We start from the raw sequence: 14,662 nt of genomic DNA, 5'->3' as shown, positions 1-14,662 counted from the left end.
ATACATTATATATGTGATCATGTTTTTCTTTTAAAAAAGCAAAAAAAAAGGCAAACAAAATTTAATATAGTTATCAGCTATAGGACAAATTAGAGGAAGACAACACAGGTAGAACTAAGTTAATATTATTGTTTAAGTTTTGGCTTGGAAGGTAAATTTGATGGTGTTCATTATATTATTGAAAATAAATAAATACATAATCAAATGAATAAAAAGTCCTTGCTCAGGCCAATTATTCAAAATGTCATAAATCAAGGGTTATAATTAATCTATTTCTGTTCACCAGAGATGCACATTAACCATTTCTAATTATTCCAGATGGATATAGTAGATAATGTTAGTAAACTTTTATATCTGTGCCAGACCTTCAGCTGCCCCTCAGTCAGCTTCTGCTGCTGTGGACACAAGGTTGTAGCTAAAATACACTACTTTCACTTATTTACCTCATTAATTTTCTTTTCGGTGAGTCATATGAGTTAAATGATTCTTCCGTCAAACCTATCTTGTTTGCCGTATATTTTCCAGAAAATTTTTTAAAAAACCCTTCACTGGGGCCCTGGCTGGTTGGCTCAGTGGTAGAGCGTCGGCCTGGTATGCAGGAGTCCCAGGTTCGATTCCCGGCCAGGGCACACAGGAGAAGCGCTCATCTGCTTCTCCACCCTTCCCCCTCTTCTTCCTCTCTGTCTCTCTCTTCCCCTCCCGCAGCCAAGGCTCCATTGGAGCAAAGTTGGCCCAGGCGCTGAGGATGGCTCCATGGCCTCTGCCTCAGGCACTAGAATGGCTCTGGTTGCAACAGAGCGAAGCCCCAGATGGGCAGAGCATTGCCCCCTGGTGAGCTTGCCAGGTAGATCCTGGTCAGGTGTATGAGGGAGTCTGTCTGACTGCCTCCCCATTTCCAACTTCAGAAATAAAATAAAATAAAAATAAAATAAAAACCCTTCACTGGTTTTCAGGCTAACATAGATGCCCTCAAATTTTTTTGATCACTTTTTCCCATTTTGGAAGGTGGAACAAGTGGAAATCACAGGCTAAAATCACCATGTTTGTAGCAAGAGTCATCTCAATGCAAGTCTTTTTCATTGTCAAGTTTTCTTTTTCATAAATGCTTAATTGAATAGATCCAAGAACTAAAGCAATTATTTTCTTATTTATTTATTTATTTATTTATTCATTTTAGAGAAGAGAGACGGGGGGGGAGAGAGAGAGAGAGAGAGAGAGAGAGAGAGAGAAGGGAGAGGAGCAGGAAGTATCAACTCCCATATGTGCCTCAACCAGGCAAACCCAGGGTTTTGAACCGGTGACCTCAGCGTTCCAGGTCAATGCTTGATCCACTGTGCCACCACAGGCCAGGCTAAAGCAATTATTTTCAAACTCTTAATGAGTAGAAGTTTTCTATTTCTTCTTTGAGTTGTCCTCATTCTTCAGATAAATCCATTTCAAAGAGGTTTTTGAATTGAAGATATGAAATACTCTTCTGCTATTACAGTGGCTGCCTATTCCATGACCCTGTAAGTTACAGAGGATTAGCAGGCTGCCACTGGGTTCTTCTCCAGTTACTTGAACTGCTTTGGGTTGGGCAAGAGAAGTAGTGCCATCAAGCTCTCTTGTATGCAGTCTATTTGAGACGTGGTATTATGAGAAAAACTTCAAATTACACTTGTATAGCGTTCAGTCTAGCTGTTCCCCCTGGCAGGTGTATACTAGCTGTCAGCTGTCTGTTTGCCTAATTCGCCCTCCTCTTTTAAGTCTCTGCTCCATTTTCATGTTAATGAAGTATACCCTGGCCTCACTATTAGTACCACAAATCCCCTTCTTATTCCCCCAAATCACAACATCACTTAGCTTGATTTTTTCTTCTGGCCATTATTTTCTGAATCCTCCAATTAAAGTGTAAGCTACATACAGGCAGGTATCTTGTATCTTTTATTTCCTGACATATTGCAAGCATGTAGAGATCTATCTGCCTCTAAGTGAGCACCAATAAATTAGAGTAGAATAAATATATGAAGTTTGTGACATATTTATACCAACTTTCCTATTTTCTAGTGAGGCTTGTTTTCCTTTTAATATTTTATAGTGAGTGCTCATTTCAACAGGACTCTATTGAAGAAGAGTTATATCTTCCTAATAGAAGATATAATGGAAGAGTTATATCTTTTTAATAGAAGTTTTAATTGCTAAGTAACCAATATGATTTTACATTGCCATCATACCAAAACACCTTGTGATTTTGTCATTTCTAAGTAGACCTGAATGATCTCCATGCCTGATCAGCACCCTCCAATTCTCATTGGAAAGGCACAGGTTAAGCAAATGTATTATCAAAATAGGGTTTCATCTTGTTAATGTGGAAACAACAAGAATTATAAATTGGAGGACTTTAATTGTCTGTGGCATCAAATCACATTAGCCTGATGCAGCAAACCTTCCTCAAGGAGAGATACACAAATAAATATTTGTGCTGGTTCATTAGGAAAACCTCTTCCAGAAAGAAGAGTGCAAATACACTGTGATTTTCAGCTTGTTTGAGGCAGCACGTGTAAGTGTCTTGCAGACCCTATCACCCTGTTATCACAGAGCCTTTCTTGGTTAAGATGGCATTGCAGTCACGCATCCTAGGATGTGCAGACAGAAGATCTTGATGACATTTTTAGTATTTTCTAGAGTCTTTGATAACTCAATTACCGGCAGCCTCATGAATTGTGTCATTTCTACGGCAGGATGATCTCATGCATTGCATTTGTATTCTCCCCAATTTCATTTCTAAAGGGTAATTTTAACTTTCATCTAGGAAAGGCATCATACCATTACATTTATATTCTTATGACATTTACTTACCTTGAATTCAGGGCTGGTTTGAGGGTCACATCACCTAAGTGTTAAGAAGTGCTCTAAAAAATTGTCTTCTAAATATAACATGACATTTTTGGTTATTGATAGCACACCTAACTTTGATGAGAGGAATTTTTTATCCACTGTATAACTTGGCAAATATGTATATTAAGAATTTTGATTCATTTGGTCATACCAAATTCCATATCATCTGTTTAAATACCTTCAGTAAACAAAAATGAATAACAGTGAATATCACTTTGAACAAATCATGAAAGTTAAAGTATAAGAAATATAGATGCTCCTTAACTTATTATAAAGTTGTGTCCTAATAAACCTTCTGTAAGTTGAAAGTATTGTAAGTCAGGAATGCATTACAATGCACTTAACCTACCAAACTTCATAGCTTAGCCCAGCCTACTGTAAACATGCTCAGAGCACTTACATTAACACTTACATTACAATATTACAGTAATAATATTACAGAACATTACATTACTGTTGGGCATTGAAACTTTTCCAAATAGTTTAAAAGTACCTTAAGAAATTGAGAATCATTTATGAAATTGAGTGGTAAGATTTTTATCTACACTGGGAGAAATGATGGAAGCATGATATTTCTTCTAAATGAAAAATATGTAAAAAATGACCAAAAATATTTAACAAATTATTTTTTCAACATGAACTGTGGACCTCAGTAACATAACCTGAGGTATAAAAAGCACCATGAACAATATGACCTGTTCCTTCGCAAATAAGCTGACATCAAAGATGCCTCTAAGGTTTAGCTGCTGCGTTAGGTCGGAAAGTTTGAACTTCTTGCTTTTAGATATTCTGCAGTGTGAAGACATTAATGAAAATATGAAAAGTTATTCTGAAGATGTTCCCTATCAGACCTCATGAGAAATATGATGCCCACATATAAATGCTTCCTACTAATAAAGTGAAGTTGTGGAAATAACTTTGCCTATTATCATAATGTATTCCAGCTGGCTTCACATGGGATTATGTGCCTGTAGGCAAATCTGTGTGCAAAGTGTCAGACACGTTCCACCCAAGTTCTGAGAGCTACATTTAAGGCCATCGTTTCTTACCTGAGTGGAGTGGTGGGAGGTAAAGCATGCCCAAGGAAAAACCAATTTAACTACCTTTTGTTGCCTTTTAGATAAATAAAAGACCTAGGGTGTTGAGATTTAATGTCTTATAAGTACATTCTAAAAATTGTAAATAACATTCTGTACTTGAACTAGACATAGCTTAAGGTACAACTGCCTTTATGGAACATCTAGCTTTTTTTTTTTTCTTACAGAGACAGAGAGAGGGATAGATAGGGACAGACAGACAGGAACGGAGAGAGATGAGAAGCATCAATCATCAGTTTTTCATTGCAACACCTTAGTTGTTCATTGATTGCTTTCTCATATGTGCCTTGACCATGGGGCTACAGTAGACCCCTTGCTCGAGCCAGCAACCTTGGGTTCAAGCTGGTGAGCTTTGCTCAAACCAGATGAGCCTGTGCTCAAGCTAGCAACCTCGGGGTCTCAAACCTGGTCCCTACACATCCTAGTCCAACGCTTTATCCACTGCGCCACTGCCTGGTCTAGCTTTAGACATGTAGGAAAAACCCTATGCGATTTTGTATGATAAAAGGAAGGGGTGTTTTTTTGTTTGTTTGTTTGTTTTTTAACATTTCAAAACCAGTTTATTCTCACTGTTGTATCCACTGAGGAAAATGCATGATTTTTGCCTGCAACCATGCAGCAGCTGAGGTTGCGTTTTAAAAAAACAGTGGTTAGATGCCATGAAGTAGGTGGCAATGCCTTAACCATATGCATGTTGTTAGGCCCGAGAGCCTCTCCCATCCTTGTCAAGGGGAGTGCTAACCTTCTCTCCTTTCATACAACACGGAAGGGGTGTTTAAACTCAAATTTTCTGGAAAAATCAGTCACATCACTGAATCATTCTTCTTGGTCTGTTTGGACTGATTTGCTTCTATATAATTCCAGCCTTTTAAATTTAAAGTGAAGAAGTAAGATCCTCTGTTGATATACAGTAAAATTAGGTTAAGAAATGAGAAATAAAAAATATCTGCTCTTGGTAGAACATAAGGCTAAAAGTATGGAGAAATGGATTTAATCCCACTTCTACAATAATTAGTTGTTTTAAAAACAAGTTACTGAACTTCACCAATCTCCACATATGCTAAAATAAGATAAAGTGTGAAAAGACTTTGAAACTCCAAATCCATGTTTTTTTTAATTCCCCAAGCTCTTTACATTTCAATACCGATACATTTCCTCTTAATTTCTTTCCCTATAGCCAACAAAGCTACCTTGATATCAAATTCATTAAAGGATTTTATAGTATATCATGACTTGTTTGAAAGTAGACTAGCAAACCAAACAATAAAATTAAATTATATTTCTGACAGTTACAATAGTTTCTCTTGAAGGGTAAGATGGCGATAGAATGAAGTTTTTAAGTAAATGAATCTCCTTTTGTTCACCCAGGCTTGATCCAGTGCTTATAAGTTGCTTCAGGCCTTCTGTGTAAATGTGAGAAGTGACAGAAAAGTGGAAGGAATTCAAAGTGGGAACCATGGCCCTCACCCTCTGAAGAGGGTTACACTTTCTAAGAAGTTGGGAGTAAAATTAAAGCTGTTGAAAAACAAACCCATTTTTCAATGACCCTCCGGTCCGGATGCCTACCAATACAGCAATGAAAAATAAATAAAATAAAATAAAGATACAGCAATGAGACATGCCAGGCATATTTCTTGGGACAGAATTCATGAGTAGATACTGGCCATAGATAACTATAAACCCTCAGATGTCTGTGTTATCCAGAAAACACTAACATACCAAAGCAGCCAACTTTCACTACCAATATACATTTTGTATGCTCAGCTTCAATAATCTCGCTGGGATAATTGATTTTTACCAGTGCTCCTGTTCTATTATGCTGCTACAGATAGCCCACACGTCCACTTTTCTATTTTTGCCATCAATTTTAAGAAGCATTTATATCAGCTACAGTACTTCCATCATTCCTTTGTCAATTCAGCAACTTTTAAACTTAACATTCAGGACAGAAAATCTCTTTCCTACTTATGACAGAAAGCATTGAATTATTTTGTATTGATTGAAAGTATTTTCTGTTCTTCCATGGAGCCACCACAATTGAAGTTGCATTCTGTATAGTAATGTATAGTAATTTCTTTTTAAAGAGACATCATTGCATAATAGAAGGAGTGGAGTTGAGTTGGAAACACTCATGTTTGTGTCCCAGTTCTTTCTCCCAGTAGTTGTTACTTATTATTCTGTCTTCATAGCCTTATTATTAAAAATGGAGCTATTAATCCAAATTATTTTCAAGACTGGGCACCTAAAATGAGGACAAATAAAATGGAAATAGTTTTGAAATACAACTTAGTTAATTATATCTAGTTAATTTTTAAGATAATCCTTTTTGATTCACTGTAATATATAATATTATTTGCAAATGCATCATCTTAATTTTTAAGACTGATCTAAATGTAGCCAAGTAAAACCCATATCCATAATTTCAAATTGCCAATCTCCAGGTCTAGAAACAGGCTGAAGAAGTCAGAAACTAACTTTGTGCAATGTTAAGGATGGAAAATGCTCCATGTCTGGTGGGAAACTAGAAAGTCTCATTATGTTAAGCTGAGGAAAAGAGGCAAAACTCTGTCGTGTAAGCCTACAGAAAACTTGAAAGAAGCAGGAGTGACCTTATCTCTGTCACTAAACCAAGCTGAGCAAAGCCCGATGACTCCTGAACTGAGCCAATAATTCCAGGTTTGGTTTAGTGGCCTCAGGAGGTGATGTCAAAACCAAGAAATCATGGGTTAGAGTAGTTTTAATTCTACTAAATATAAAATTAAAATTAGTGTCGATCCCACCCTAACAACAAGAAAAAGCTTGATAACTTACAAAATCATAACTATTCTTGAACTATTCCTGAGGTAGATGAGATCTCAAGACGACCAAGTGGCATGAAATCTAGAACGAGACCAGTTCCTCCAGAGACATAAAGCAGTGACTTGCTGCTGCAAACCATAAAGAAGAGATGTCAAATCATGTGCCATACAATCAGATAAGAATATTTTGGCTAAGGTATTTAACAAATCGCTATAGTTTGATGGTGGGCAGGGACTTGAGAATCTGAAGTCTGTGCTGCAATGAAGGTATCAATAGTACCAATAAAAATTTTAAGAAAAGAGGACAGTTCAACTTCTAACTAGATTGATTCACCCCACATACAACAGAGCTATCAAAAGAGAAGTATGTTCATTTTCATGCAAAAATACTTTATATTTTAAAATCTACAGTTCTGCACTCAATTATAGGCATTCAGTAGAAATCATGAGGAAAAGAAGCAAGAGAAACAGCTCACTGTCCAAAGGCAAAGCAATCAATAGAACCAGACTCAAAATATGAATGACTGACTTGCAAGATTAGAGAAATTCAAATGATTTCTGACTAATTTGGTAAAAAAAATTTTTGTGGAAAAGGTGAATGTCATTACATGCACATATAGGGAGTTTCATCAGATATAGGAACCCTTTGGAAAGAAACAAATAAATATCCTAAAGATGAAAAGCATTGTAATAGAGGTGGAAATGTCTTTGAAGGACTCCTTGGTGGATTAGACATAGTCTAAGGGGGAAAATGAGTGAGTATGAAAAAGTATAAAAGTAACCAAAACTGAAATGTAGTGAAAGATAAGAAATAAAAATAAAAAAACAAGAATAGAGAATCCAAAAACAAACAAAAGAAAGATTTTATAGAAGAGAAAACTCTTAGACAACAATGTGGTGATTGCCGTGGAGAGGGAGGTTGGAGGGAAGTGTAGGAGGGTTTGGAGGATAAATGGTAATGGATGGAGAGTTCGCTTGGAGTGGTGAACACTTAATGCAGTATACAGATGAAGTGTTGTGGAGTTGTGCACTTGAAACCTGTATAATATTGTTAACCAGTGTCACCTCAATAAATTCAATAGAAGGAAAGAGAATCCAAGAACTATAGAACAACATCAAATGGTTTAACAAACATTTACTTGAAATTACAAAAAGAGAGGAGAGCAAGAAAAAGAAAGTAGACATATGTGAAATATGAATAAAAGAAATGAGACTACAGGTCAATATGCTCAGAGAGTCATCAAACAAGATAAATATTTCCCAGAAAAATACATCTGGGCATATCATATTTTTTATCTGTAGAAGCCAAAGAGAAAGAGAAAAACTTGAAGGCCACCAAAACAAATGGACACACTGCATACAGAAGAATAGGAATGAGAACTATTGTGTCAGAAACTATGTAAGCCAGAAGACAGTAGAATGACATATTTAAAGGTTTGAAAAAAGAACTTACCAACCCAGAATCCTATACAGAGCAAAAATATCATTTAAAAATGAAGGTTAAATAAAAACCTTTTTAGACGAACAAAAGTGACGAAAATGTATTACTAACAGGTCTCCAACACCAATATGTTAAAAGAAATTCTTTAACAAGAAAAAATATATTACATCAAAACTAAGATATAAAAAAATGAGTATCTCCAAAAATAATAAGATAAGGACACATTAAAGTATATTTATCTTTTATTGAAATAGTATAAAGCAAAAGTAATGCCAATGTAGTTTGATTTTATAGCATATGTTACAGTAAAATATGAAAAATAAGAGAAGACTAGACAGGAAGGAGGAATTGGAATTGTATTGTGTAAGGTTTTTATACTATTTATTAAGTATTTAGTATTATTTGAAAGCAAATAGTGATAGAAATGAATGTTGTAAGCCCTAGTCTTTAAAGAAGCCATATAATTCAGAATAAAGAAATTAATTTAATCCTATTGTTTCCATCTCCACTCTTTCATCCTTCTTCCTGTTATACCTAAGTATTCTCAGGTGTAGGTCCTTCCATCAAATTCTATTTACTGAAGAAGTAGGCAGCCACATAGCATAGTCACTAAGAGAATGGAGACAGACTGACTGGGTTTGAATCGCAACACATCACTAACTATATAGGTGACCTTGACCAAGTTAATCTTTCTGGGCCTCACTTTCCTTATCTGTAAATGAATAATGTTAATACCATACTCTTAGGTTTATCATAGAAATAAAAATATTTTTTGTCAGATGCCAAGAGTAGGGTCTAGCACATAGTAAGTGTTGTATAAGTACCAGAGTCATTGCTATATAAAGTATTCTCTAGATGAATTTTCAAGCATTTCCCAGTTTTCTGGCCCATATCTCATACTTCTCTCCTGAAGGCAAGGTGCTACTATAAACAGAACATCCTGGAAATGCTCAATTTCATCATTTTTTTTTCAGGGCCGGTATTTGTTCACCTAATCCATGTTCAACATCGTTTTACTGGTCAGAGCCCATGCTGTACAGATTGTTAAAAGCTGAAAATCGTTCTTAGGTAAACCCCTCTTCAGGCTCTTAAGCTCTAACTTTTATTCCCTTTTTCTTAGCTTTCTAGGCTCAGACCACTTCTCTATCTGGTTTTTTGTCTTCTAGAAACTTGCAGAAGTGTTTTGTCTGCAGGTCTCTCTCCCGTTCTCATTGTCCATTACGAATCGCCAAAATTTAGTAGTGATTTTTAAATTTATTATTAGTGATTAAATATTTAATCAGAAATCAGCATATCTTTTTTTGTTCTTTGAAAAGCTTCTCAGTATCAAGTAGGAGCAATGGGATCTGTTTGTTTGAGCACACGTGGTGTGTGCTCACACGTGTGTATTTGTGGGTTGTATGTCTGCTGCAAAGTCTTAGGGCCCCAAAGGATACACATTGGGAATGAGGTGACTATAGCAATGGGTTCATTGGGCTCCAAAACTCTTTTCTTGTCCTCAAATAGAAATGCTCCTTGTTTATTGGGTTTATTTATTGCTTTTCCACTTAAGATTACATCTGAAGAAAAAGTTATTTGATGAAATCACTAGTGTTAACCTTCATGGTTACCAAAAGAACAAAAATAATATAAAAATATGATTGTGAATAAAGATAGTAATCACACATTTCCTGAGGATATAGGAACTATACATAGGGTTCAATCATGTGAGAAATACACTGGTGGTCCCCAGGAGGATGAACGACTTGCTTGATGTAATTGAACACTAGAATGGATGCAAGTTCAAACCTATTAATCCCTTACAGTTGATATTTCTGGTTGAATACATAAAAATATTGAGTGAGCCACCTGAAAACGAGCCAGGGTGTAAGAGAGAAGTAAGTTAGGTGTGTTCTACCCTTCAAAAGAGAAAGTAAGCAGAGGGCTATTTGAAACTAAAGTGTTGCCATTAAGAAGCCTAGAATAAGGCCCTGGTTGATTGGCTCAGTGGGTAGAGTGTTGGCCCAGCATATGGATGTCCCAGGTTCAATTCCTGGTCAGGGCAGAGAAATGACCATCTGCTTCTCTCCCCTTTCCTCTCCCCCTTCTCTCCCTCTGCCCCTCCTACAGCCAGTGTCTCGATTGGTTCAAGTGTTGGCCCCAGGTGCTGAGGACAGCTCTGTTTGTTTGAGCATTGGCCCCACACCAGGGTTGCCAGGTGGATCCTGGTCGGGGGCACATGCAGGAGCTTGTCTCATTATCTCCCCTCCTCTCATTTAAAAAATAAAAGAAGAAGAAGCCTAGAATACTGACTAAAAGAATTGGTAAAAGGTCTTTATACTACTGTCCTGTTGACATGTTTATATTTTGAATGTGTTGTACCCAGTCTGTCTTCTCAGTAAAACGTTTTATTAATACCCTTCTGGCAACCAGTTTGGAGAATGTTGCATGACATAGTGGATAGTGGTGCAAAAAAAGAAAAAAAAAAGACTTAGCCACTGATAATTGTAGTTGGAAAAGAAAGGAGAGCACTTCATGCCGGTCTTGACATGCTCTCAGAAATGCTTCGAGTTCAGGAGCACTCAGAGTTATACATTCTTCAGCAGAAACTCACACTTTCCAAGGATGAAGTACTGCTTTCTCCACAATGTCAGCAAAAATGAAACAGCCGCTAGGGAACATGATCAGTAGATATTATTAAAACACTTAAAAATACAAATTTTTATTCCACTCTCTCTGAACATATTGAGTCAGCATTGAGTAGCAATGTGCACAGGTCAGCAGGTGCTCCCTCGATTTTAATGGATTCATTTGAAAGAGGAAAATACAGTGTCTGAAATTAGTTTAGCATATAATTTTCCTTTTAATCTGAGTTCCTAGAGGAAAAGAGGAAGTAAACAATTCCTTGGATGTGCTGACCCTGATTCAATCCAAAATTTAAAAGCCCTTTCCCATGGTGTATCATGTGGCTGTCCCAGGTTCAATTCCTGGTCAGGGCAGAGAAATGACCATCTGCTTCTCTCCCCTTTCCTCTCCCCCTTCTATCACTCTTTTTTTTTTTTTGACAGAGTCAGAGAGAGGGACAGTTAGGGACAGAAAGACAGGAAGGGAGAGAGATGAGAAGCATCAGTTCTTTGTTGCAACTCCTTAGGTGTTCAATGATTGCTTTCTCATATGTACCTTGACCGAGGAGCTATAGCAGAGTGTGGGACTCCTTGCTCAAGACAGAGATCTTAGGCTCAAACCAGAAACCTTGGGCTTCAAGCCAGCGACCTTTGGGCTCAAGCCAGCAACTATGGAGTCATGTCTATAATCCCATGCTCAAGCCAGCGACCCTTCACTCAAGCTGGTGAGCCTGTGCTCAAGCTGGATGAGCCCGCGCTCAAGCCAGTGACCTCCGGGTTTTGAACCTGGGTCCTTCGCATCCCATTCTGATGCTCTACCCACTGCAAAACTGACTGGTCAGGCTCTATCACTTTTTATTAAGGAAAAAGAAAAGACAGATCACAGATGACATTACAGGTGACTAGTTGCTGATGTACTCTCCCACCTTTTCACTGTTAAAAAATAAAACAAAATATGATAATTTACATGGTAGGGAGAGATAAAATTACAATAAAAAGTTCTTTTAATGAAATGTTTTTCAAACAAGTTCACAATTAAACACTGGATTATAAAATCAATTTAGTGGCTTGCATCAAGAATTTTTGTTTTAATAAAATAGAATTAAATTGAGTCAAACCAAATAGCATCAAGAATGGACTAGAATAATAATACGTGTTAAATGTATAGTGTTGTACAATTTATTAAAACATTTGTTTTCTTGTGAGTGTGTTTTATGAATGTAAAATGTGTTGCATCAAATGTAAAATATGTTGTGAATTATAAACTTGTTTGAAAAAATTCTTTAGCATAATTACTCCTAAATGAAGTGTAGCTGAGGTGGATTAGCAAAAATCACAGGCTATTTCATGTATAGACTTCTGAAGTAACAACATTATCAGAAGGGAAAGAGATTTGCAAAGATTCTGTTCTTTCCTGAACAAATACGAAGTTTTCCACTATATTTTAATATCTACAGAACCAAACCTAATTGTTTCCAATATCTCTTTTTTTTCTGAAGTAAAAAAAAAAAAAAAAGAAAATCATATTTATGATTTTTCACAAGCTCTCTCGGAAATTGCAAAGATATTTTTGCATTTAATAGATACCCAAGAGTCTTAATTGTATTTTTTCTAAATTTAGAGTTTTATTTTAGGACTGCAAAATCAAAAGCACTTTCACAGATTTGTTCACTTGGCTGACTTAGAATTGTAGGTGACTAAGAATTACTCAATTACCTATTTAATCCAATTGACATAAAATATTTAAAAATAAACATTACAGGTAAAACTATTCTAAAGAACCCTAGTTCTTTGTGTTTTCTGTCTCTCCTTGACTATCAAAGACATAATAACAATGACATAAAGCACAAAAATTATTCTAATAAGAAACAGAATCTCTCTTATCTAGGCAGATCACACAGAAGGTAAAGAACAATTATCTGTATTATAGGGTAAGGCTTTGATTAGCATACCAAGAAAGCCAGCTCATCAAAAATTAAGCAAATGTTGCTACAATTTTAATACATTTCATGGCTTACTTGCATACTAGGTATTCTGAAAGAAGACAGATAAAATTTACTTCCAAATTGTCCTTCCCTTTGTTCTTTTGTCTGGAACAGACTGGCATTTCATTTTAGAGCAGTGATTCTCTTCCAGTGGGTCTGCTGGAAAAAAATCAAAACTATTTTCATGATGACACTGGGATGTCACTCGCCTTTTCTTACTCTTCTTGGAGTGTATAACAGAGGTTCCTAGAGGCTACATAACATGTGATATCCCAGAAGACTGAAGACAGAAGCAGATATTAGAGCTCAGCTGTCTTCTGTCAAGTAAGACATTTAAGAGATTTGTAAAAATGCCACTCTAATCACAGTTTTATTTTTGCTTTGGAAAACAGTTATTTCTTAATCAAAATGTTCCTTTCTTAACACAAAATAAATGAATTTTATTTTTTTCAAATGAATTCATAAATATGTTCTTTTAAGTTTTTCTCAATTTTATTTTTCTTACAGTGTAATTTTGAGAGTTGTAATTTGCACTACCCCACATAGAAAAAAAATTTAGAAGTTCTTTTTTTCAATAATTGTTAAACATGTAAAGGAGCCGAGACCAAAAAGTTTGGGAGCTGCTGCTTTAGGAAAAATAACTCTTCTTTTCCTTAGGGGAAAAAAAGACATGCACAGTTGAATTTCTCTGTCACGAATGCTCATTTGTCTCAACTCTTCATATTCAATGTAACTTTTACCCAAAGTCGCTGACTTCTATTTCACAGAGAAAATTGGAAGGTTGGTAATCGAAAACTGTCTATCAAGCACAAGCATTTTAAGACTTGTGAAGCTCATGAAAAGAGCACATTTTCTATACCCCACACCATTTCTTTTTATACCTTCTTTAAGTGGAAAATATGAACATATTCAAGTAATATGACCCAAAAAGTAGCCTTTCTGCAGCATATAAAAACAAGAAACAAAAGTATATAACCTTAAAACTACTCTTAGCAATAAATGTTTGCCATTCTGTTTTCTTTAGAAAGTATCTAGATGTCCAATCTTTGCTCTTTATCAAAAGAAGAATTGAAAAGAAAGATTTTCCCTGGAAAAAACAATTAGCAAATTAAAGAAAATGTGAATTAATATATAAGAAATAGCTCTAAGAACAGATAAGAGCTTTTGTTTTTATGATGCTATTTGATGCTATTTTCCCCAAATACTAAAAAAGCTATAGAAAAATATGAATTGCTATAGTTTTCCCAGAAGAGAAGAGACCTGAAAAGATCAGTAAGAAAAAAAAATTAAGAAATATTAAACATCTTCCTTCAAAAGAGACCCTGTGGTACACAAATGTGCACACACATAGAGATAGAGTGAGAGAGACAGAGACAGAGGATAAGTAAATGGGGCAAAGTATAAATTCATAAAATATAAATATTTTTGTTATTCAGTCAATACTCAACCTGGGCTAGCCTTGTGCACTTAAAAAATAAGAAAAAAAATTTATCAAAACCAATGGCCAACATTTTATTTATAGCGTATATTTTTACATCACACTTACAGTAAGCTTTTAAAATTTTTAAATTAAGAACAAACCAAATTTTACCAGACATCCTTCTTCTCCTGGTTGGTGATACCACTGAGGAAATGTTCCAGAAAGTATAAGTTAGAGAGAGAGAGAGTTGGAGCTGGAAGTAGAGATGAAGTTAGAGAAGAGAGAGAAGGGACAGATGAGGAGAAGGACAAAGATATAAGTTCTGATTGGAGAAATGTAGCTGCAAGGTCTAGAGATATAAGGTTTCTGCCTTTACCTTGAGAAGACAGATTCCTAATATGGAAAATAGTCAAACTTTAGGGAAGGTGCTCAGTATGTTGG

The 14,662-nt window shown here is 35.8% G+C and overlaps 1 non-coding gene across 1 annotated transcript; it reads right to left on the bottom strand.

The window, feature by feature from the left end:
* Positions 1-4,612: 4,612 nt before the first annotated feature.
* LOC136327600 (U6atac minor spliceosomal RNA) lies at positions 4,613-4,738 on the bottom strand. The gene has a single exon (XR_010729787.1). It is a non-coding gene; the product is annotated as a U6atac minor spliceosomal RNA (small nuclear RNA).
* Positions 4,739-14,662: the final 9,924 nt, after the last annotated feature.

The sequence above is a fragment of the Saccopteryx bilineata genome, chromosome 2, assembly GCF_036850765.1.
Source record: "Saccopteryx bilineata isolate mSacBil1 chromosome 2, mSacBil1_pri_phased_curated, whole genome shotgun sequence".
In the NCBI taxonomy this organism is placed as follows: domain Eukaryota; kingdom Metazoa; phylum Chordata; class Mammalia; order Chiroptera; family Emballonuridae; genus Saccopteryx; species Saccopteryx bilineata.
This window is presented reverse-complemented; position numbering and strand designations above follow the sequence as displayed.